The 21,376-nt window shown below is 53.4% G+C and overlaps 1 protein-coding gene and 1 pseudogene across 1 annotated transcript in view; both read right to left on the bottom strand.

The window, feature by feature from the left end:
• Caln1 (calneuron 1) overlaps window positions 1-21,376 on the bottom strand; it is a 331,295-nt gene that overhangs the window by 16,780 nt on the left and 293,139 nt on the right. The gene's annotated exons all lie outside the window — the stretch shown is intronic.
• On the bottom strand, window positions 13,596-13,690 carry LOC143385516 (U6 spliceosomal RNA; annotated as a pseudogene).

Below are 21,376 nucleotides of genomic sequence, written 5' to 3'. Positions count from 1 at the left end.
GGCCAAGGCCACGAGGCGGAGTTGGCTTGGTGCCCTGACTGGAGGGTCCGGGGAGCCAAGCGCAGGAGGGCACAGTGGACCCGCAGCCCAGCAGGACGGAGAGGCCTCTCCTTACAGACCAGCTGGTGGCCATGCCGACATGCAGGCCTCGGTGAGATCCCAGGTGTGGTTTGAAGTGAGGTCTAAGGAGGCACCGTTAGCAGCCTCCAGCCATGAAGGCCACAAGAACCCTTCCTCCTGTCTCGGCCTCCACCCTGGGCAAGGCTCCCGGGGCCGGGTCAGCAGGGTCACCGGAGCGCTCCTGAGAGCAATTTCCGCCCCCCTAGAGGTGGGTGTTGGGGTAGGCGGAGTTTTGGCCCCAAAGACATCTGCACCCTGATCCCGGGAGCCTGCAAACAGACCTGGCCTGGTCGGAGGGAAGGGAGCCCTGAGCCCTGGTGGGCTCACAGGGTGGGCTCACAGGGTCCTTCCCCCATGGACACTGAGGGAGATGAGATTAAAGAGGAGGGGCAGAACTGCAGGGACAGGGAGGGGCACGGCCAGGGACCTGGGCAGCCAGCAAAAGCTGTCCAAGGTCCGGGGGCGGCTTCTCCCTTGGAGCCTCCAGGAAGGACACCCAACGTCCAGCACCAACAGTGGCTTCTGGGCTCTGACCGCCAGAAATCAGGAGGCCAGATTCAGGCTGCCTGGTGGCAGGCAGTGACAGCGGGTGGTGGTGGGGCGGGCAGCAGCCGGGAGCCGCGGGAGGCCGCCTTTCTGTTTATCTAATAAGCACAGGCCGCTGCCGTGCTGGCCGCCTGGGAAGAGCCCAGCTCCTCCTCGGGAGTCTGGACACGGGGACTCCTGGCTTCGGGGTGGGTGGCACAGCCACTGGAGGCCCACTGGGAGCCTGAGCGTGGGCTGTGAACGCCTGCGGAGGAGCAGGCTGTGGGCGCAGGTGGAGGGTCCCACAGGAGGGCCCCCCACTCCCCGGAGGGCCTGGGAAGATGGCCTGGAGACCAGGAAGCAAACAGGAAGGGAGGGGGAAACGCTCTGCCCCCCCAGTAACCCAGAGCTCTGAGCAGCACCAGCACTGAAGTCCCTCCCCATGTCTAGAAGGACAGCAGGGGCCTCGAGTGGCCGTGTGGGGGCGAAAGGGTTAAGACAAGTGGCGCAATGGAGCCTAAGGCAGGGGGAGGTGGAATGGAGACGCAGGGTCCCTCTCCCTCCTTCCCCCACCCTCTGAATAAACTCTTAGGCACAATTAGAGAAAAAGGCATGACTTTAGCTCCTGTTCAGAACTATCACACGGTGGCTGTGTGACCGACTGAAAGCCATTACACCTCTCTGTTCCTTGATTTCCTCCTGAGAAGTTACACCTGTACCTAGATCTCAAGGGGTGGCTCTACAGCAGAACCTTCTTACTCTGAAATGCAGTTTCTGGGACTCCACATGCTTTGGTCCCTGCCCGTCACTGTGTGTGTGGCCCACACGGAGAAGTTAAGGACACGGAACCACTCGGTTACCACAGAGGCCAGAACCGACTGCGGTCCCCGTCCGGAGGTCCTTCAGGGCACCTCGGGGGCAACCGTGGCGCTTCCGGAAGTGACAAGGACCTGCAGAGAGCTGTGCAGAAGCCCCATGAGCACGGGGGCAGTGGGTGGTGGGAGTTTCCAGGCTCAGGCTGATGGACTGGTCATCTAGGACGAGCTGTCCCTGACTGGCTGGGTGTCCTGGGGCAGGCCACTGACTTGCCTCACCCTCTACACAGCCACCTAATGAAAGGACAGCAGGGACTGGGAGTCAGAGAAGCAACCACAACAAGAGGACTGCCTGCCCTGTCCACCCCACGGCCACTCTGTGGGGGCGAATGGAACGGGCATGCGGGGTTCCCTCAATAAACATTCAAGCACCGCAGCGCGAGGCGCCATGGGGCTCCTTAGTGCTCGGCCAGTTTTACCTGCCTCAGGCTCGGGGGCCCGTGGCGGCTCCAGCTGGAGGCCGAAGGTGCCCAACGCGTCATCCTGTCAGACAGCAGTGACTTCAGCTCCTCTTCTCATTTAGGGCCTGTCACTCAGGCTTTCCTGCTGCCCTTGACGGCCTCCAGCTGGCCTTGACGGAGCCGCAGGCTCCTGTCACTGTGCTGCCTGCTCATTCTGGAGAGTCCCTTTCCCACCCCCTTGACCTTGGAAAGGCGAGGCCTGCCCGGTGCCCTCAGGTAGGGAGGAAGGTTTCCATGGGGTTGGGGGGGAGGAGGGGCCTCAGGCAGAACCCACCGCACGAGCCAGCCCGGTCTGTCGTGTCCTGGTTCTGTCTAGAGGACCATGGACTTCCTGAGGTGAGGTCTCCAGAGCGAAGGTGACCTGCCGACTTCCCGTCCACCCCCAGGGAGCGAGGAACCCCAGACACAGCCTCGGCGTACTTCTGTCATCCCGAGTGGCCACTTCGTCCTGAGCCCACCGCCCACGTCTGGGTCCTCCGTGAGCCACCCTGACTAGGTGGTGGCCGCCATCCACACAGGGGCTCCCAACACCAGGCTCTGGCCTGTGTCCTCCTCGCCCTGTCCTGGGGCCTCCACTTCCCTGACCGCCCTCTGGCCAGCCTCCTGGAGTTCCTGGGGTGACTGTGCATCCCTGCACCTGGGACACCTATGACTCCGCGCCTGACCCTCTCACAGACCCAGCAAGTGTGCAGAAGGAGCCTGGTGATCGTCCCGCTTGCCCGGTAGACTGCAGGGGCCTTAGAACAGTGACCACGTGGCAGCTCTGTCTCCACGGTGCCCGGCCAAAGTCAGCCCTCGGTCCCTGGTCGCTGGCACAGAGAGTAAACGCACATTGTCTTTTCTTTTGGAAATGAGTGAAGACCCAGTGCGCTGAGGAAGACCCCACTAAGTCCAAGAAACGAGCGTCTCGTTCTGATGGCGTGGGAAGGCGGGAGCCGGAGAGCCGCTGAACACAGCTAGGAACGATCAGGAGACAACGGAAACTTCAGGAAAATGTGGTCAGCACAACAAGAACCAAAGGAGGAGCTGACCAAGGACGGGACGGAGAATGGGAAGGCCAGCATCACGGGGTCTGGGCTGAACGGAGAGAGGAAGAGGGGCCGGCACCCAGGGGATCAGGGGGCAGGTCCCATCCTGCTGCGGTACTGCTCAGTATTTAGCCCACTGTTCACACTGGAAATGCGAAACGTGGCCGGGCAAATCAAACAGTGAGACCGAGTTGGCTGTTTCTTCCTTAGAACCCCCAATTAGAAGTCCTCCCCCCCCCGAGTTGTGCCCCCAGGGAGCCCCCACAGCTCAGCGCCGTCCTCCTCCTCCCAGGACACAAGCAGGGCGTCCTCCATGGCCTGCTGTTCATGAACCTGTCACATGCAGACGGGTGAAGCCCTAGCCCCTCGTCTAGTAACTGGGACGTGAGGGGGGGGGTGGCACGGCTCTGTTCTAGGAGCCAGACCTCAGGCTTGGCACGTGGGCCAGCCCCGCTTTCTGCCTTAGAATGGTCACAAACGCAGTGCGAGGCTGAGCCCAGCCCGTGCCTTGGGATGGGTTATGGGTGCAGCCCGGGCGTGTCCCGCCTCCTCGTTTTCCTTCCCAGATCAACAAGATGCGGCCCGGAATCAAGACCCCGGCTTCAGGAACCAGCTCACAAGGCCTGGGGTACGTGGCAGAACTTCCCACCTCTCCAGCTCAGGCTGCGGCAGGCCAGAGACACTTTCTCTCTCTCTCTCTCTCTCTCTCTCTCTCTCTCTTTTTAGAGAGAGAGAGAGAGAGAATATCTTTTTTGTAGATGGCCACAACACAATGCCTTTGTTTATTTATTTTTTAAATGTGGTGCTGAGAATCGAACCGGTTCCCGCCTGTGCTAGTCCAGCGCTCAACCACGAGCCACAATCCCACCCAACAGCTTCTCTTAATAAAGGATCATAAGTACCGCAGGGGCTGCGGCCCCCCAGAGCTCAGCCAGGGGCACAGCTACACCCTGCGGGCTGAGACTGTTGATTCAGTCACCCATCCTGTCCTCATCTTTATGAATCTTATTTGTTGCCCATGAAACTTTAATTAGATAAAGAAAACAAACACATTATCATGGCTAAGCCAGCTCTGTAAGCACTGAGAGTGTCTAGGGGCGAGGAGGCAGGGTGAGGGGCTCTGGGGAAGCACTTGGCCTCCACCCTGTGTGCCACCGTGTGGTCATCAGGACACTTCAGGGCAGCCTCAGGGCAGTGGCGGATGGACCGTGGCCTTTCATCCAAACCTCCGCCACCTGCGTCATCAGACTTGGGAACCTTGGGAACTGTGGCGCTCTGATTTGCGGTCCTGTCCCCTGTGTTGGGCGTGGCCGGTGACTTGCCTGGGCAGTGCTGGTACACGGGATGAGCAGAGGCAGCGGCCATGCCCTCCTGCACCCAGGACATCACCTAAGAAGCCCTTCCCAGGGTTTGTGCTGTTTGCGACCAGAATGCAGGCGCTGGCCTGACCCTGGCCTGACCCTGACCTGACCCCGACCTGACCCTGTGGGCAGAGCCCCAGCGGAGCTCAGGAACCTCAGCGAGATGCCTCTTGGGATGTGTCACTGATTTGGGGACGTGCCATTAGGCATCACTGTGAGAGGCTGACTGACACCCTTGGAACTTCAGGAGTGAGAGCAAGGGCACCGTGGTCACCAGCTCACAGACGTAAAGAGTGCAGGTCACGTCCAGCAGGGAGCTAAGGAGGGACAGCAGCCCAGGCCACCGGCTCTACCTGAGAAGCAGCCGCAGACACAGTGGCTGTATTCCTGGCCCTCCCCACACTCGGGAAGCACTGGCTCCGAGATTCGTCCTATTTCATAGGAAATGCTGGTCTGTTGGTTATTTATCTTCCTTTATGCAGAGCACGGGAAGAAAGGGATGCACAGACTGGAATCTGTGAAAGGGATTTGAGGCAAAACATGGCGGGAGGCCAAGCACATCGGAGGTGGAAGAAAACCTGCTGTGGAAAGAGGATTCTAGGGAGTCAAGTCGGCCTAGCCGTGGCCTGTGCTCCCCTGGGCTCAAGTCTGCACCCACTGTCCATCGCAGAATGCTCGTCAGCAGGGCACAATGGTTCCAAAGTCCAATAACGACGTCCCAGACCAAGAGGAGCAGTAAGCAACCGTGTTTACAGTCGGAAAATGTACTCGGTGACGCAGAAGACAAAATATACATCAGTTCTGCCGCACAGAGAAAGGGTTTAGGGGTAAAAGACACGAGGAGATAAATCCAAAGGACACAGGGCAGAGATGCACGGAGACCTGCCACTTCTAAGGAAGAGCCACAACAGGTGGGCCAGAGGCAGGGACTCAAACGCAACAGAGGAAAGGAGAAGAGTCACTGAGGACGTGACTTCAGATCTTCGAGGCCACTGTGAGGCGGGCAGCGTGAGCTAGGAGACGTCCACTTGGGACCCATCCTGATGACTGCTGCATCTGCAAGGCCAGGAGAGGAAGGGCCTGGGCAGGCATCGAGGCCGGACACCTGAGCTGACCGCAGGGCAAGGAATCCCTCCTGGACCTGCTCCTGGCACCGCCTTCCAGGGTCACCGTGGGGCCAACACAGAGCCTCGGGGAGGGCTTTCCCCGGGAGTGGACGCCTGGTGGCAGTGGGGCAGAGCCCAGAGGGCATAAAGCCCACCCCGCTTCCAGAATGAATCACTTGATGTGATGAGACCCCCGGGAGAGGGACCCCGTCGGCAGCTCAAGGACGGGCCCAGGGAGGCAGGGCCAGCAGGCCGTCTCTGAGAACTGAAGCACCCACACCTAGAATCCGATTTGAAGGTGAGGCCCCTCCCCAGAGGAGACGGACGAAAACCCAGCGATTCACCCCGATGGATCACCTACATCCTCTGCTGGGACAAAGACCAGACAGTAGGGACCAGACGGTAGGCGTGACGGGGAGGATGCTGATCTCCTCACCGCACGGGGCAGCGACTCTCCGCGTCCTGGCCCAACGAGGGTGGCGGCAGCAAGCTCACCTGGCTTCTGGTTTTAGTGGCGGTGCCTTCGGTGGCTGTAGGCAATGGCGTTATCTCGTCCAGATTTTATTCTGTGGAAAACAGTTCCAGGAAGTAGGGTGCTCTTCACAAACAGCAGCCATGTCCCCGAAAGATGTGTTGGTGGGAAGGTTTCGAGCCGTCTGGCGGATAGGACATCAGGTCGGGTTTAGCTGGTGTTGGCTGGTAGTCAAAGCAGGGAACCTGTTTTGTGCACTGTCACGGTGGGCACCCTCACATCCATCCTGTGCCAGAGGGCCACGTGATCGACTTTGACTGCAAGGGCAGCCTCGGTGCCTGCTGAGGTCCCAGGAAGGCTTTGTGAAGAGGGCAAGGACACCACGGCATCTCAGCTGGACCGTGGAGTTCCGATACCAAGGACGCGTCCTGCTGCCTCGCTGGGGCCACCTAGGTGCTGTGCAGGAGGGTGCCAGTGGGACCCCACACAGACACCAGCTGACTGAAATCCACGGGGTTCCCTCTGGAGTCCTGACACGGGTCGCTGCCATTTTGGTGGGTTCCCAGACACCCAGAATTCATCCCCGAGGTGGGAGAGGGCCAATAGCACTTCTCACAAAATCAGGGGTGAGTCAGAGCCGCCAGGAGTGGACCCCCCAGCTCAGCTGGACAGGGCACGGGCAGCAGGGTCAGCAGCAGAAGGCAAGACATCCAGCTTTACCCCGATTCTGAATTAAGAGACCCTCTGAGCAGCCTGGAGCCCAGCCAGAGAAAGGCACAGCCCATTAGCTTCTGGGCTTGGGCTGGCAGGGTCGCAGGTCTGCAGGCTGCGCTCCTCGGAGAACTTGGCAGCACACCCGTGCTCTTAGAGAGGAAGATAAATAATAGAGCCCTTGGAGCTCCTGGCTTTGAACCTGTAACATTCTGCGAGTATTTCTGTAAGTAATTATCCCAGAGCCTGCGGGTCCCTCCCTGCACCCCAACCCTGGGAACTTGCAGTTCCACCTCCTCCTCTAATTACACTTAGATGGCAACGTAATTACACGAGGTGGCAACATTGTGTTTTATCCTATGTTCTGAAAGTTTCTTGGAAAATCCAGCGGGGAGAATCCTAGACACCCAGGATTCTAGGGGTGGGAGGCTACTGTTTTCTTTCTTTCTCTGTTTTGCATTAACTAATGAGGGGAGAGATGTGAGGCTGGGGTTTGGACGCCCCCAACGTAAGGAATGTGGGTAAAAACACGGCTGATTGATCCACCACGATTTCCCAGTCTTCTCCTTCGCCCTTGGTGAATGAGAGACAGTTCACCTTCCCCACGTGAAGCACTTCTTTCCTGTGGTCCCCGAAGTCCTCCTAGAACTTGGGCAAGCTCACAGAGGAACTGGACCACCATCCTGACTCACAGGTACAGAAGGTGGTGGCACCGACACCAGGGATGCATCACAAGAAAGGGGAATTTTTAAAATTATTTACTTTACTCATTTGAAAACGCGTGTTGGTCCCCCGCAGGGAGGAGGCAGAAGCCGCCCAGTGGATATTCTGGGGTGGAAACAGACCTGGCAGCCCTGAGATGCTGGAGCCGATCCCCACCCTTGAAGCACCGAGACACGTTACAGAAGCTGCTTGTTACCCACTTCCCCTCCCACCTGTACTCTTGAGGATGGCTGTGTGCCCAGACGCTTTCCAAATGTATGCTAAAGTAGTGTGTAGGGTTTTAGGGGAAGCTCTTGAGCAGGAGGAGTTTGTTTATGCAGCGGGTACCATTTTTCTTCCCTCTTTTTTTTTTTTTTTTTTTCTTGCTGCCTACTCTTGATGGTTGGAGCTGCAGGAGCCATCTTGAGACAGTGAAGGAAAGACCAAGAGAACCACAGAGCTCTTCCCTGACCATCTCAAACCTCCCCACCAACAGCAGAACTGGTGCCTCTGTCACATTGTTAGGTGGGAAAAACGAACCGTGTGTGTTTAGGTCATAATTAGTCCTCTTCTAGGCGGCCGAGTGCCATTTCTCTCATCTACCATCTGCCTTCTTCTCACGGGGCACTCAGTGGGCAAAGGGAGTGCAGCCCCTTCTCTGGCACCAGAGTCACGATCTGGTCATGACCCTCTCAATTCTTAGCACTGTTTCCCAGGTGACTGTCGTGATCAGTGATGACCATTTAGTCCTGGAAAACCTGGAGTGGACAGGGGAGAGATGTGGCCATGACCCTGGGAGGCTCATCCAGATGACCGGAGTGCTCTCAATCTCGGAACCACAGGGGTCTGGCATCTCCACATCCAAAGACGGGGTCCTCCTTAACCAGTCCTGTCAATCACCACTAGCTAAACCCAATGGCAGGCCTGGGAACGGGGAGTCCTTGGCCCTGGGGCCGCCCATGGGCAGCCCCTGTGGAAGAGGCCAGGGCTTGCTGGACGCCTACTTTGCCAACTCTTGATTATTCTGCGTGGTAGGAAGACCCCGCTGAGATGAGTCTGGCTCTGGTGCTCACGGTTTTCTGAGCGTTATTTAACCACACTTGTAACTCAGACAGTGTGGTGTGAGAGTAAGAGCGCAGGTCCTTCAGCCAGATTCCCCGGGCTCCACTCTCCATCTGGGGCGGGTTCCTTGGTTTCCCTTCCTCAGCAGCCCAGTGTGGACATCATGGTAAGGGAGTGAGATCCCCCAGAGGACCGCAGGAACAGCGCCTGAGGCTCACAGACGCTAGGCACCTGTGGGGATTGGTTCCCAGCCCCCTGAGCATGTGGGAGCTGCCTGTATAAAAGGTCCGGTCCTTACACACAGCCTCCTCCCGGCCCTAGGTGACCTCTCTACCTAGGCTACCAACTCGAGGCCAATGCCAGGCATGTGGCTATACCATGGGGGGTCACGGCAAGGAGAGAAAGAAGCCCAGACGCGTTCAGCAAGGAAAAAACCACAGTTCTGAACGTGTCCCACGCATCTTGGGGGAGTCCTCGGTGGACGGCACGATGCGATCTGTACCTGCAGTGGGGGCTGGGCTAAGTTCCTGGCGGTGAGGCTGAGCCTCCGTGTCCTCGTGGGTACAATGGGGCTCATGTGGCGCTAATGCCCTGAGCCTGCAGGTCACAGCTGTGGCCTGCTGGGACATGCCGCATGTTAAACCAGCCCAGCGCCTTGCCCGGCAGGCCCCCAAGTCCTTCATGTCCTCCCTGCTGTCCCCCACCCTCTCACACAGGGACTGGGACCAGATACAGGTGGGTCCCGTGACTGTGTGGTGTTTCAAGGGTGAGGAGCGGGCATCTGGAAGGCGTGCTGCCCAGGACCAGGCCTGGCCACTGACAACAGGGTCCGCAGGGGTCACAGGGGCCTCTCTGTCCTCCCTGCCCTTCTCCCTTCTCCCTTTGCAGCAGGAGGGCTGTGGGGACATCGGCTGTGCTGGGGCTGTGTTCCCAAGCCTCGCTCCTGGGGATCCCGGCATGACAGACCCCTCACGGGTCACGTCACCACCCAGCCACGCCACCACCCTCCCCACAGCTGGCCCTTGGTCCTCCCAGGGAAGGGTTTCCAGCCAGGCCTCGTCTCCAGCTGTCACCTGTCCTGCCTTCCTCGTGACGACTCAGACACATGCTGCCCCACAGAGTTCACCAGGCCAGAGCCCCTGCTCCACCCCCCGGGGAAGCCGGCCCAGGACATGCACCCTGCCTGGGGCGGGGGAGACTGGTGTCCGGCACTGGGACCCATAAACAGGGGAAAAACAAACGGGGGACAGTTCAGTCATTTAAATTGGAATAAACTCCCCAAATATATCTCACTTTCAGTTTGATGAACCAGACTCCAGAGTTGTTGGGAATTCAGCAAAATGGCTCCTATCAAGGCCTTTAGGACGCTGGAGGGAATCCTGGCTAAATGAGCTGGAGGGACGGGGCCCTCGTTGGAAGGGCAGAGAGAGCGAAGGAAGCGCTGCGAGGGGGGCAGCGGGAAGAGAGCCTGAATGCCACAGCCGGCCGCAGCCTGAGGGTCCATCATTCCCTGGACACAGCACGTGCTGAGACCTTTACAAGATGGGGTAAAACTCATAAGAAACCATAAAACACTCTGGAAATCATAGTCTACAGCAAAGGCAGAGAGCAGACAGACTGGATGCTCAGTCATCCCTGAGCGTCTGCAGGGCCCTGACTCCAGCTCCCTCTGTGGACACCAAGATCCACGGGTGCTGAGTTCACTTGCGTAAAAGGGTGGGGTGTTCGCCTAGAGCCACGCACACCCTCCTGTACCCTCAAGTCAGCCCTGGGTCACTCTACCTGATGCATCATCTAGACAGTCACGTTGGTCTAGACCACACCTGTCCCTCTTCCCTGCAGATGCACCTTCATAGGGCTGAGTCCCGGCACGAGATGCAACTTGATCGGTACACTCCCCACACGCAGAGCAGCCGAACACCCTGGAGCCCTGGAGACAGCTGCTCAGCTCCAGTGCACTCGGGGTGGTTAGTGCTCAGCAGCTCACAAACTCAAGTCCTGCATTTTGGAACTTTCTAGAATTTTTTTTCCCCAAATATTTTTTGTTTCAAAGTTGTTTGAAGCCATGGATGTGGAACCCTAGGATAAGGAAGGCTAATTGTAAATGCATTAAAAACCAAACGAGTAATTCAATTTCAGCCTGCACAGAATCTAACAGGAATTTTATGGAATCGCTAAATTGGTCCTAAAATTCACATTGCAAAAACTAAAATAATAAAGGGCAGGAAATCCAAGATTTAAAAAAAAGAAGAACAAGGAGCAGAGACTTGTGCTACCAGATATGGAGGCCCACGTACACCTGTGTGTCGTTGTCCACAAGTAGAATAACAGGGTCTGGATCAATGCAACAGCCTGCTCCATCCGTACACCCACGGGTCCCTCCAATTCAGCATGCATCTCCCACCACTGGGGCTGAGAGCGGAGTGTTCAGTGGAGTTGGGCAACTGCCTGTTTATGGGGACTGTAAAACGTAATGTGCTTACCTGACAATTCTGACAGAAATAAGTTACAGATAATTAAACACACATTAAAAACTACAAAACAGCCAGATGCAAATGGAGTAGGATCTGTGTGTATACTGTTGGGTTTAAATACCCAAAGGCAAAACAATAGAAGAGAAAAAAGAAATCACTTTGACTAAAGGAAAAAACTTCCGTGTGGTGAAAACTACCATAAAAATTTAAAGCCAAGCTACAGACCAGGAGGAATGGCCACGGCATTTATGATGGACCCAAGAGCAACTCCGGAACATGAAAGAGGAGTGGACACTTAAAAAGAGTGGCCAACAAAGACAGGAAAGCACCAGGCACACAAGACCATTATCCTAACGCAGCAGGAAGTGCACGTTAAAGCTCGAAGACACTATTTTTAATCTCTCATGTTGGAAAAAAAAAAAAATCAAGCACTTGGCAGTGGCAGGAGTTGGAGAGAATGTGGTAAAAAGGCCTCTCGATTGCCACAGCAGCTCGGGATGCCGTGGCTTAAGATACGCCTGCAAAGCACACAGGCATGTCACCAAGCAGTGTGCCAGGTGCAGATGGCGTTATTATGGCCAAGGGGAAAAACACTCAACAGAACAGTATTTTTCTCTGAGATTATGCACAGAAGAGATTCTGGAAGGTTCCACAGTAATGTAACGACGTGGTTAGTGATCACGGAGAGTCCCAGGGCGGCAGGCAGGTGGCAGCCATGAGGCGGATACATGGGTAGCTCTGCTCATTGCCGAGACCGTAGGTCAGTAAATAAAGCAGACAGAATGAAATGTATTTTGTCGATCTTTGTTCCCCGCTGGATTCCTGCATCTTGGAACTATGCTGGGCACAGGTGGGCTCTTGGCACACGTTTGATAAATGAATTAAATAACGTAAGACCACGTATGTGCGTTAAAAGTACTCGCACTCAAAACACAAATGCAGCCTCCCTACAAACAGACACACATTCGAGTAGTCCTCAGGGACAGAGGCGGGACGGAGTGGGGAAGGAGGAGGGACAAGGAACAGGTTCCTAAAGGACTTTCTCCACGGGGAGCTAAGATGGCGCCATGACGGAGAGTGATTCCGCCTCCTGCAGCTGAGGCAGGGAGCAACCCAGTCAGGGAGGTAAGTGCTCCTCCGTGGGCAAAGGGCAGGCGAAGCCAGAGGACCATGGGCGCTCCGAGTCCTCACTCCTGGGACCCTGCAGAGCATCGGCACCTGGAGGCAAAGCCTGGGACCAAGCAAGAGGGGTGGCACGAGGTCTGCAGGGAAGTAGACCCCCAAGGGCAGGTGCTGAGGACAGGTGGTGAGAGCCTCCTGCTCCATCCTCTAGGCACACTGTGCACACTGTGCACACACGCTCACCACCACCGTCCTTCCCATCTCGTGAGGATGGACCCTGGGCTGTCTCCAGTTGGTGCCATCATGATCACGACCCGTCTGGAGCACATCCTGTTTAGGACTTTTTTTTTTTTATGTTCTCATTTGTGCATCACAGTGACAGACATGCAGTTTTATTTCTCCGGGTAAAATACCAGGAGGGAAATGCCTGGTTGGCCAGCCAGGGCGTCCTTAGCACTAGACGCTGCTGCCAGTTTTCCAAAGTGACCCTGGGTTTTCCACTCCCACCAGCATGCGTGAGAATCCCGTCACCCCTCGTCCTTTGGGAGGTCAATCTTGAACTCAGGGAGTGGGTGACTCCTGCGTGGCTCTTTTGGTCTGTGATTTCTCTGAGACGCGTGATGTTGGACGACTTGTATTCACTGTGTTTATGAGTCATTCGATATTCTGTGAAACACACAAACGCTGTTCACGGTCTTTATTGATTCTAATATTGAGTTGCAGGATTTTTTAAAACAGACATTTCTGCACGCGCGTCTTTCCTGGAGAGATGAACTGAAAACAGTGTTCTGTGGCTTGCTTTTTTGTATCTTTCAGGCTTCCTGTTAAAGAGCTGAAGGCTTAAATTTTTTTCTTAAGTCAAATCCCTTCTTAATCCAGTTTAATCTTATGCTTCTTAGTTTTTAAATTTATACATTCATTCGACAAGCAAAAATTACACGTTTGCGGTGTCCAGCGTGTTTTGATATATAGGTGAGCACTGTCTGATGACTAAATTGAGCTTTTAACCTGTTCTTTGCCTCACATACTTTAATCACTTTTTTGTGACAAGAATACTCAAAATCCGATGGTGAAATGAGATGGACATCGTCTAGGTACATGTGTGAAGACATGAATGGTGTCACTCTACTTTGCATACAACCGCAGAAATGAAAAATTGTTGCCTGTATTCTTGGAAGATTCCTCAGGAAGTTGGGAATGCAACCATCATTTGACCCAGTGTCCCACTCCTTGGTCTATACCCGAAGGACTTAAAATCAGTATACTATAGTGACACAGCCACATCAATGTTTATAGCAGCTCAATTTACAATAGCTAAACTATGGAACCAGCCTAGGTGTCCCTCAATAGATGAATGGATAAAGAAAATGTGAGATATATATATATATATATATATATAATGGAATATTACTCAGCTTTAAATAAAAATGAAATTATGGCATTTGCCAGTATATGGTTGGAGCTGGAGAATACCATGCTAAGCCAAATAAGCCCCCATGGGCAGGGGCAGGAGCCCGAGTGTCAGGGTGTGAGTGTGGGATCTGAGTTGCTCCAGTGTTCAGTGGCCTGGTCTTCCAAAAAACCATGAATTTGTGTGTCATCCTTGTACAAGGGCCATGCTAATCTTCTCTGTATCATTCCGATTTTAGTATGAGAAGAAGATGTACAATCAATCAACAAATATAAGGAAAAATGCTCATCATCTGTAGAAATCAGAGAAATGCAAATTAAAACCACTCTAAGATCTCATCTCACTCCAGTCAGAATGGCAGCTATCATGAAGACAAACAACAAGTGTTGGCGAGGATGTGGGGAAAAGGGTACACCATGCACTGCTGGTGGGACTGCAAAGTGGTGCAGCCAATACGGAAAGCAGTACGGAGATTCCTTGGAAATCTGGGAATGGAATCACCATTTGACCCAGCTGTCCCTCTCCTGGGTCTATACCCAAAGGACTTAAAAACAGCACACTACAGGGACACAGCCACATCAATGTTTATAGCAGCACAATTCACAATAGCTAAACTGGGAGCCAACCTAGATGCCCTTCAGTGGATGAATGGATAAAAAAAATGTGGCACATATACACAACGGAATATTACTCAGCAATAAAAGAGAATGAAATCATGGCATTTGCAGGTAAATGGATGGCGTTGGAGAAGACAATGCTAACTGAAGTCAGCCAATCCCAAATAAACAAATGCCGAATGTTTTCTCTGATATGAGGATGCCGATCCATAATGGGGACGGGGGAGCATGGGAGAAATGGAGGGACTTTAGATAGGGCAAAGGGGAGGGAGGGGAAAGGAGGGAGAACGGGGGTAGGAAAGATGGTGGAATGAGATGGACATCCCTACCCTAAGTACATTTACGAAGACATGAACTGTGTGACTCTATTCTGGGTACAACCAAAGACATAACAAATTGTGCTCTATACGTGTACTATGAATCAAAATGCATCCTGCTGTCATGTACAACAAATTAGAATAAATAACAAATTTTTTAAAACATGAATTCAAGAGAGATTCAGGTCACAACGGTGTGTAGTTATTTGCAATTTGTACAAAGCAGGTTCATGAAGTAATATCGGGCACAGGGAACGGCTAGGTGGAGGTGAGCGGCTCTGTGCCCTGGGCTCTCCCACGGCTACGCGGCATGAGACTCCTGAGGACGGGAGCCTCGTGCTCTCCCGTCTCTGGCAACCATCAAAGCAGATGCCATGTGCTCAGAGCTCAAGAACCTACACAGAGAACAGGGAAAATGCTTGTGAAAGGGGGGGGAGTTCAGCTCGGGAGGGCCCGGAAGTGTTGCTGGGGCTGTGGTCACCCTTGCTGGTGCACAGCTGCTGCCCAGGGTATTTCAAAGCAGCGGTCTTCCTGCCAGCCATCAGGGAGGTCTGCCGGTCTGCTCCTTCCCCTCCAGCCCGCTGGTGCCTCTCCAGCTCCTTTCCCCTCCCTGGCCCGCTCTCTCACCCAGGCCAGAGGCTGAGGAAGCCACGGCTGGTGGCCCGAGGGGAGCACTGTGCAAACCTTCCGTTGCACAGTGCATTCCCCGGGAACATGTGCATTCTGTGTTCCTGTCAGGGAGGGAGCAGGCACGAGTCGCAGGATCCTGGCACATGGAGAACAGGGGTGATGAAGAAAACACAGACAGACTTCAGATCCACGGTGAGCAAGTTGCCTGAGTTTCAGGCTGTGCTCCCTCTACCCCAGTGCCCATCTCGCCCTCTGTGGACACCCTGACACCTCCCGGGGAGGGGCCCCCAGCCCTGCTGCTGACCTTGAAAGGAGGGTGGGTGAGCTGTCCCTGGCAGGGGCTGCGAGGAACTCTGATCCCTCCTCCAACCTCGGGCTCCCGCTCCCTCCCTCCTGCGGCTGTCTTAATTGCAGACTCTGAGCCTGACTCCTGTTTCCAGGCCTGTGCCAGATCCATCCCACCTCGCGGCTCCGCTCACCCCAAGCCTGACAGCGCCTGCGTCCGTGAAGGTCACCCACCAGGAGCCCAACAAAGCCCTCACCTTTCCTGTGGCAGCCCCTGCCCACGGCGCCTGTGGGTGAGTGAGCCCGGGAGGAACAGCCATGGCTGACAGTTTGTCCCAACGGGGCCCATGGTGACATGGCACTGATGGTTGTGACACAGCCCACAAAAAACGGCAACACCCTGGTAAACAGCAGCACACGGAGGCCAACCTCACGCTGGCTTCTCCCCCTGCAGGGGAGGCAGCCTAGGGGAGGCTAGGAAACAGGAGTGTGGCAGAGGCTGCAGAGCAGTTCCCGGGGGACCCTGGGGGTGACGCTGGAGCCCTCCACAGCAGGGAAGATTCCCCAGGGACCCTGCCCAGCAGTGACAAAGGAAACCTTTAGCCCAAGCAACCCTGTTGTCAGACGAACACGCGGCCCCGTGTGGATCTCCAGAGAGGAACACTGTGGTCAGCCAGAGAATAGGGAAGGACGAGCAGTCAGCCCCGGAAGATGCCCCTGCCCAGTCCTCCGGGAGGGCCTCTCTAGTGCCTGTCCTGTAGGTGTGAGCTTCACGCTGACCCAGAGCGCCACTGGACGTGTGTCTGTACCACGTCACGCTTACATCACCACTGGACGTCCACTTGTGGGGGGCACTGATGAGAATGCAGAGGAGGAACCCCTCTCTGCCCCCAGAAGTCCATTCCTCTGCCCATGACGGGCAGTTAGAGCCCACTGTCCAATCTCCTCGTCTTACATCACCTCTGTTGAACCCTTTGGTATGGTCCACTCTCTCAGAGCACAGTCAAATGTGGGCCCCTCTCAGAAAAATGGCGTGGTTATCAAATCTGTGCTCAAGAATAACGTCCAATCAGGTTGACTGGGCTCCCTGCCTCCTGAACTTTGACCTGGCGTGGGGGCCTTTTGGGGTCCCTACTGGCACCAACGGAAGTGTCCTTAGAGGCTTCTGGAGCTGCTGGTTGCCCTGGTAAACACCCTGACCATCCAAGATGAGCAAATCAGGCCACGGGCAGCCTCACCCTGGGCTGTGGTGAGACAGGTGTGGCTTCTCAAGAGCCAGCACCCTGTGGCCACCTGATGTTTCCTGGCCCTTGTGGGGTGGACAGGGATCCTGAGCCTGATCTCAGAAGCAGCAAATCTACCTGGCACCCGTGCTTTGCTGCCCCCTGGAGCAGTCTAGCTAGAGGCTCTCGTGCTGGAGACCCTGTTCTACCCTGTTAAGGCCCGAGCATCCGGAGCTGAAATAGACAAGTCTCCCCGGATTCTACATCTGTGAAATTGCTAGAAAGATGCCACAATCTTGACACACTAACCTCTTCAGATACACTTTCTTGACTGAGTTACCAGATTTTGCTCAGTGTTTCTTCTAAGTGGGGCCCTGTGGGGACTCACCATCCCACTGGTTTAGCACCAAGGTGAGATCTATGGGGTGGAAAGTCCAGGGGGGAGCTGAGTGGCCTCCAGTTCAATCAAATGGACAGAGAAGAGAAAACCCTCTCTCATAACAAGAACTCAGAAGGTAGAACGTATTTAAAAACAAACCAACAGCTCAAGGCTCTTCAAGGCACATTTACAACCACGTAGTCACTTCTGGCAAAATCCTGGCAGGAGTCTGCCCACTCGACTTGCTGTAAGCCTGAGGAAGGCCAGGCAAGCCTCGGGGCGTCTGCAGGACCCAGCACCCTGCCTGATCTGCCCAGGGGCCTCTTGCGGCCGAGGAGCCCATGCTCAGGTCTGCATGCCCGGCTCTTCTAGCCTCCTGGCTCCAGGGCGGCCACCTCTGACTCTCCCTGATGCCTGACCAGAACAGAAGTCCAAACTTGAGCCTGTCTCACGTGCTCTTCTCTGATCACAGCAAACGGTCCCTCCTCCTGCTCCTCCTTACTGAAGCCCGTCCTCCTCCGCTTTCCACAGGACACCCAGCCTGTCTTCTTCTCCACACATCCCCCCGATGTTAGTTTTATTTAATGTTTAAATCAGATCCTCCCTTGGTGATTATGACCCTTCCAAGAGTTTCTCATTGCAAACAGAAAAAAAAGTAAATATTTTCCCTATGAAATAGGTGGAAATCTAAGTTCTAAGATGACCCCCAAGGCCCACACCTTCTTACAGTGCCCTCCCCTTGAGTGTGGGGTGTCACCCCCATGATCAGGTTATGAATCCAGTGACTGTGGGCTAACCAAAATGGGGGGTACCGTCACCCCTGTCATCTGCGGGAGGCACATTCCAGGACCTCCGGTGGATGCCTGAGGTTGTGCACAGTATTGGGCCACGTACAGACTGGGTTTCCCTGTACATCCAGACCTGGGATCTTGTAAACTAGGAACAGTGAGAGATTTAACAACGGCAACCAGTGATAAAATAGGACCATGGCAATGATTTGCTGTAATAAAAACCATGTGAAAATGGTCTCTCCCTCAAAACACTTCACTGTACCCGAGATCTTAGCAAACGCGGCCTACGATTCTTTCCTTCCCTACTAAGTGGAGAACATTCATTTCGGTGTGTGAAGGAAACTCTTTCCAGCTCCTCTCCAGTCCAAGTGGCCAGCGTGGCTACCCCTATGTTTTGGGGCTGCGGCTGAGCAGCATGGGGGTGAGTTGAACCCAGCACTGTAACACTGTGACAGTTGATTTGATAATGCAGAACTGGCACCAAGGGACTAACAGGCAGGTGCTGCATATGGCGTGAAAACGCTGGACAAAGGAATGATTTGTGCCCAGATGGACAGTGCGAGGTTATGTCATACCACTCAGAACGCCACTTGAAACTTGTGAACCATTTATTTCTGGGATTTTCCAAAATATTGGATATCTTCATTGAAACATGGCATTGTCACAGTGACTGACCTTGGAGGGTTACGAGTACTGGCATTCCTGATCTGAGTACCACTTCAGTCAGGTGCACTGAGTTAGTGAACACTCACTGAGCTATTCCTTAGGACTCGGGCACATTTTTGAATGCAGTTTTGCATTCGAAACCTTTTGGGCAAGCGAATAATGAAATGAATAGAATCCTTCACAGGATCAAGAACGTCTTATCTGAAGCCACAGGCAGCAGCCCCTGGGGTGCTCAAGCCTAGAAATGGTCCAGTTTTTAAAAAAAGGGCGGGGGTGGGGAATGCAGGGTGTTTTTCAACTTTGAAGCATTGACTATTAATTCCTCTGGGATCTCAAACCAATACAATATAGACCTAAAGTAGGAGGAGGCTTGTTATCTGAACAAATGAGAAAGAACTATGTTATCTGCAAATAATTTGTCGGCTAGAAAATTTAAGGGCACTTGCTACTTGAACTAATAGAGTAAGATCTGAAATGAAAATAAACACACGAAATCAATAGCTGTCTCGCACATCAGAAAGAGAATGTTGGAAAACATGGTGAGGAAGAGCTCGAGTGCAACAGCAGAAAATTACAAGACACATTAAAGTATCCTTAGGAGCACAAAGCACCTGAGCCCACTAGAACTGGACCATGCGTGGACTTGGTCTGTTGGTGGGTTGTGGGAAGGCAGGGGCCACTGTCCAGGGCTCCTATTCTTCATTGGTGGAGAGCTGATTTCGTTTGTGGAGAGCCATGCCAGGGCTCTGAGAGCACACGGTCACGACAATGGAAGGCCCCCAGGTTTATGGTAGGGAACCTCCTCCATGAGCCAGCTCTTATTGATTCATGAGAACTGTTTACATATTAAAACTAGCATACTTCTGTTTCATATATAACCATATATTATAGTCCATATATTATAGACATTCTTCTTCATCATTAACTTATGGTCTTTTATGGTTAACTGTCTTATTCTTTATTTTCAAATCGAGCACTATTTATGCTTTCTAAGTATTTCTGCTGAGATCCTCATCCCAGAATCAGAATAAGTGGGAAGTTGGGGGCTGGTCAGCCCCATCAATATAGAAGAGGATGGGAGTGACGACACGTCACAGCCAAGGAACAGAGGTCCCCCGAAAGGCCCAGCCCGACTCCAGAAAGGAGGTGAGGAGGGGTCAGCTTGGCTGACCACTGGAAGACAAGCCGGAAACAGGAGCTACCTTCACTCTAGCAACCTCAGTGAGCGTCACTCCACAGGGCGAGGGCGAGGGCACCCTCCTGTCTCCTGTAGTGGGAGGGGCAGGTCTCCCCAGGGGCCTCCACATGAATCAGAGCTGACAGACTGTGCAGCAGGAGTTGATCACAGCACGTCAGGACCTGGGGAAGAGGCTGTCTTACATACTGCTCAGGCTCACCTTCTGGCCTTGGCTGCTCTCATATGGGTGTGTTTTTCCCTTGGGTAGTTCTTCAAAATATCGTACTCCATGTTATTTTAACATAAATTAGCCAAGAGAGAGCAAACCGAATGACTCTGCCACCTTCTTAACCGGGGAGTGATTTCATTCTTGTGACCTACTGCATATATTTGAATATTTGTAAGGAGTACTTAGTTGTGAATCCCACCCTTTGGATTATCATAAGTTAATTGAAGGAGAAAGTGGAATCAGACTACATAACCAGAAGCAGCCCTGGAGAGGCCTGTGAGGCCGTGGCTATGCCAACGTGGGCTTGGGGCAGGGAGATGGGGGCTTCATCTCCACGCCGGGCCTTGTTTGCAAACCAGCTCCTGAGGCTCCTCACGTTGCCACAGGCAGGTCCCCAAACCAGAGGGAAGTGTACCATAGGACATGTCCAATGGCAAGAGTCACCTCTGCGGAGAAGAGGAAGAATGAGGAGTGGGCATGAGCCTCACCTGGATCTATAATAGCCTATTTCTTTAAAAACAGGTGCCAATATCTATACACAATGGAATATTACTCAGCCTTAAAGAAGAATGAAGTTATGGCATTTGCCTGTAAATGGATGATGGAGCTAGAGGATATCATGCTAAGTGAAATAAGCCAATCCCAAAAAACCAAAGGCTGAATGTTTTCTCTGATATACAGATGCTAATTTACGATAAGGGGGTGGGGAGGCTAGGGGACAATAGAGGTACTTTGGATTAGACAGAGTGGAGTGAAGGGAGGGAAGCAGGTATGAGGGTAGGAAAGATAATAGAATGAATCTGCATTATTGAATCTGCACCAGTGTGATTCTACATCATGTGCAACAAGAAAGAGAACTTATACTCCATGTATGTATGATGTGTCAAAATGCATTCTACTGTCATGTATAACTAATTAGAACAAATAAATAAATCTTAAAACAAAAACAGGCGCCGAAGTGCAGTTGGAGAGGAGGAATAGGTCCTAAGGGGTCTATGGCACGGCAGGGTGACGAGAGTGCACAAGAATTCGTGAGATATTTTGTAAAGAAATAGCAGAGACTTCAAAGTTGCCCCATACAAAGACAGGATAAATGTTTAAGAAATGACAATTAGCCTGGTATTTTCATTAGATGCATATATATGTATGCTCACACTGTACCTTGTAAATACCTACAGCTGCATGGATCACAGTGAAAATTAAGGAAAATAAAGAGAACTCTAAAGGAAATATAGCAAAATGTTAACATCCATTAATCTGAGTCTTTGTTAATTTTTTAATATTTGAATGTTTGAAATAACTCATAAAGATCAATTTTTTAGAAAAAGGCCAAACAGAAAGAAATCAATAGTGGCTGTCTTTGGATAGTAGGATTTTTTCCCCCTCCTTCCTAATTTTCGATATTTTCCAAAATTGCTATATCTAGTCTTTGTTACTCTTGTGATTAGGGAGAAAAAACAAACTATGTTTCAAAGTCACAGCACGCACCTCCCGAGAGGAACAGGGATGTGCTGAGGAGGACACGGATCAGGAGGTCAGCAAACGGTGAGGCCTCCTTGGTCTGCACTGGGCTCCTCCGAGTTACTGAGGAGCCGCGGCCCTGGGTGGCGCTGCCCTGGGTCCAGCCCCTCC

The sequence above is a fragment of the Callospermophilus lateralis genome, chromosome 19, assembly GCF_048772815.1.
Source record: "Callospermophilus lateralis isolate mCalLat2 chromosome 19, mCalLat2.hap1, whole genome shotgun sequence".
Lineage (NCBI taxonomy): Eukaryota > Metazoa > Chordata > Mammalia > Rodentia > Sciuridae > Callospermophilus > Callospermophilus lateralis.
The sequence above is the reverse complement of the archived record's forward strand: the minus strand, read 5'-3'. Positions and strand labels throughout refer to the sequence as shown.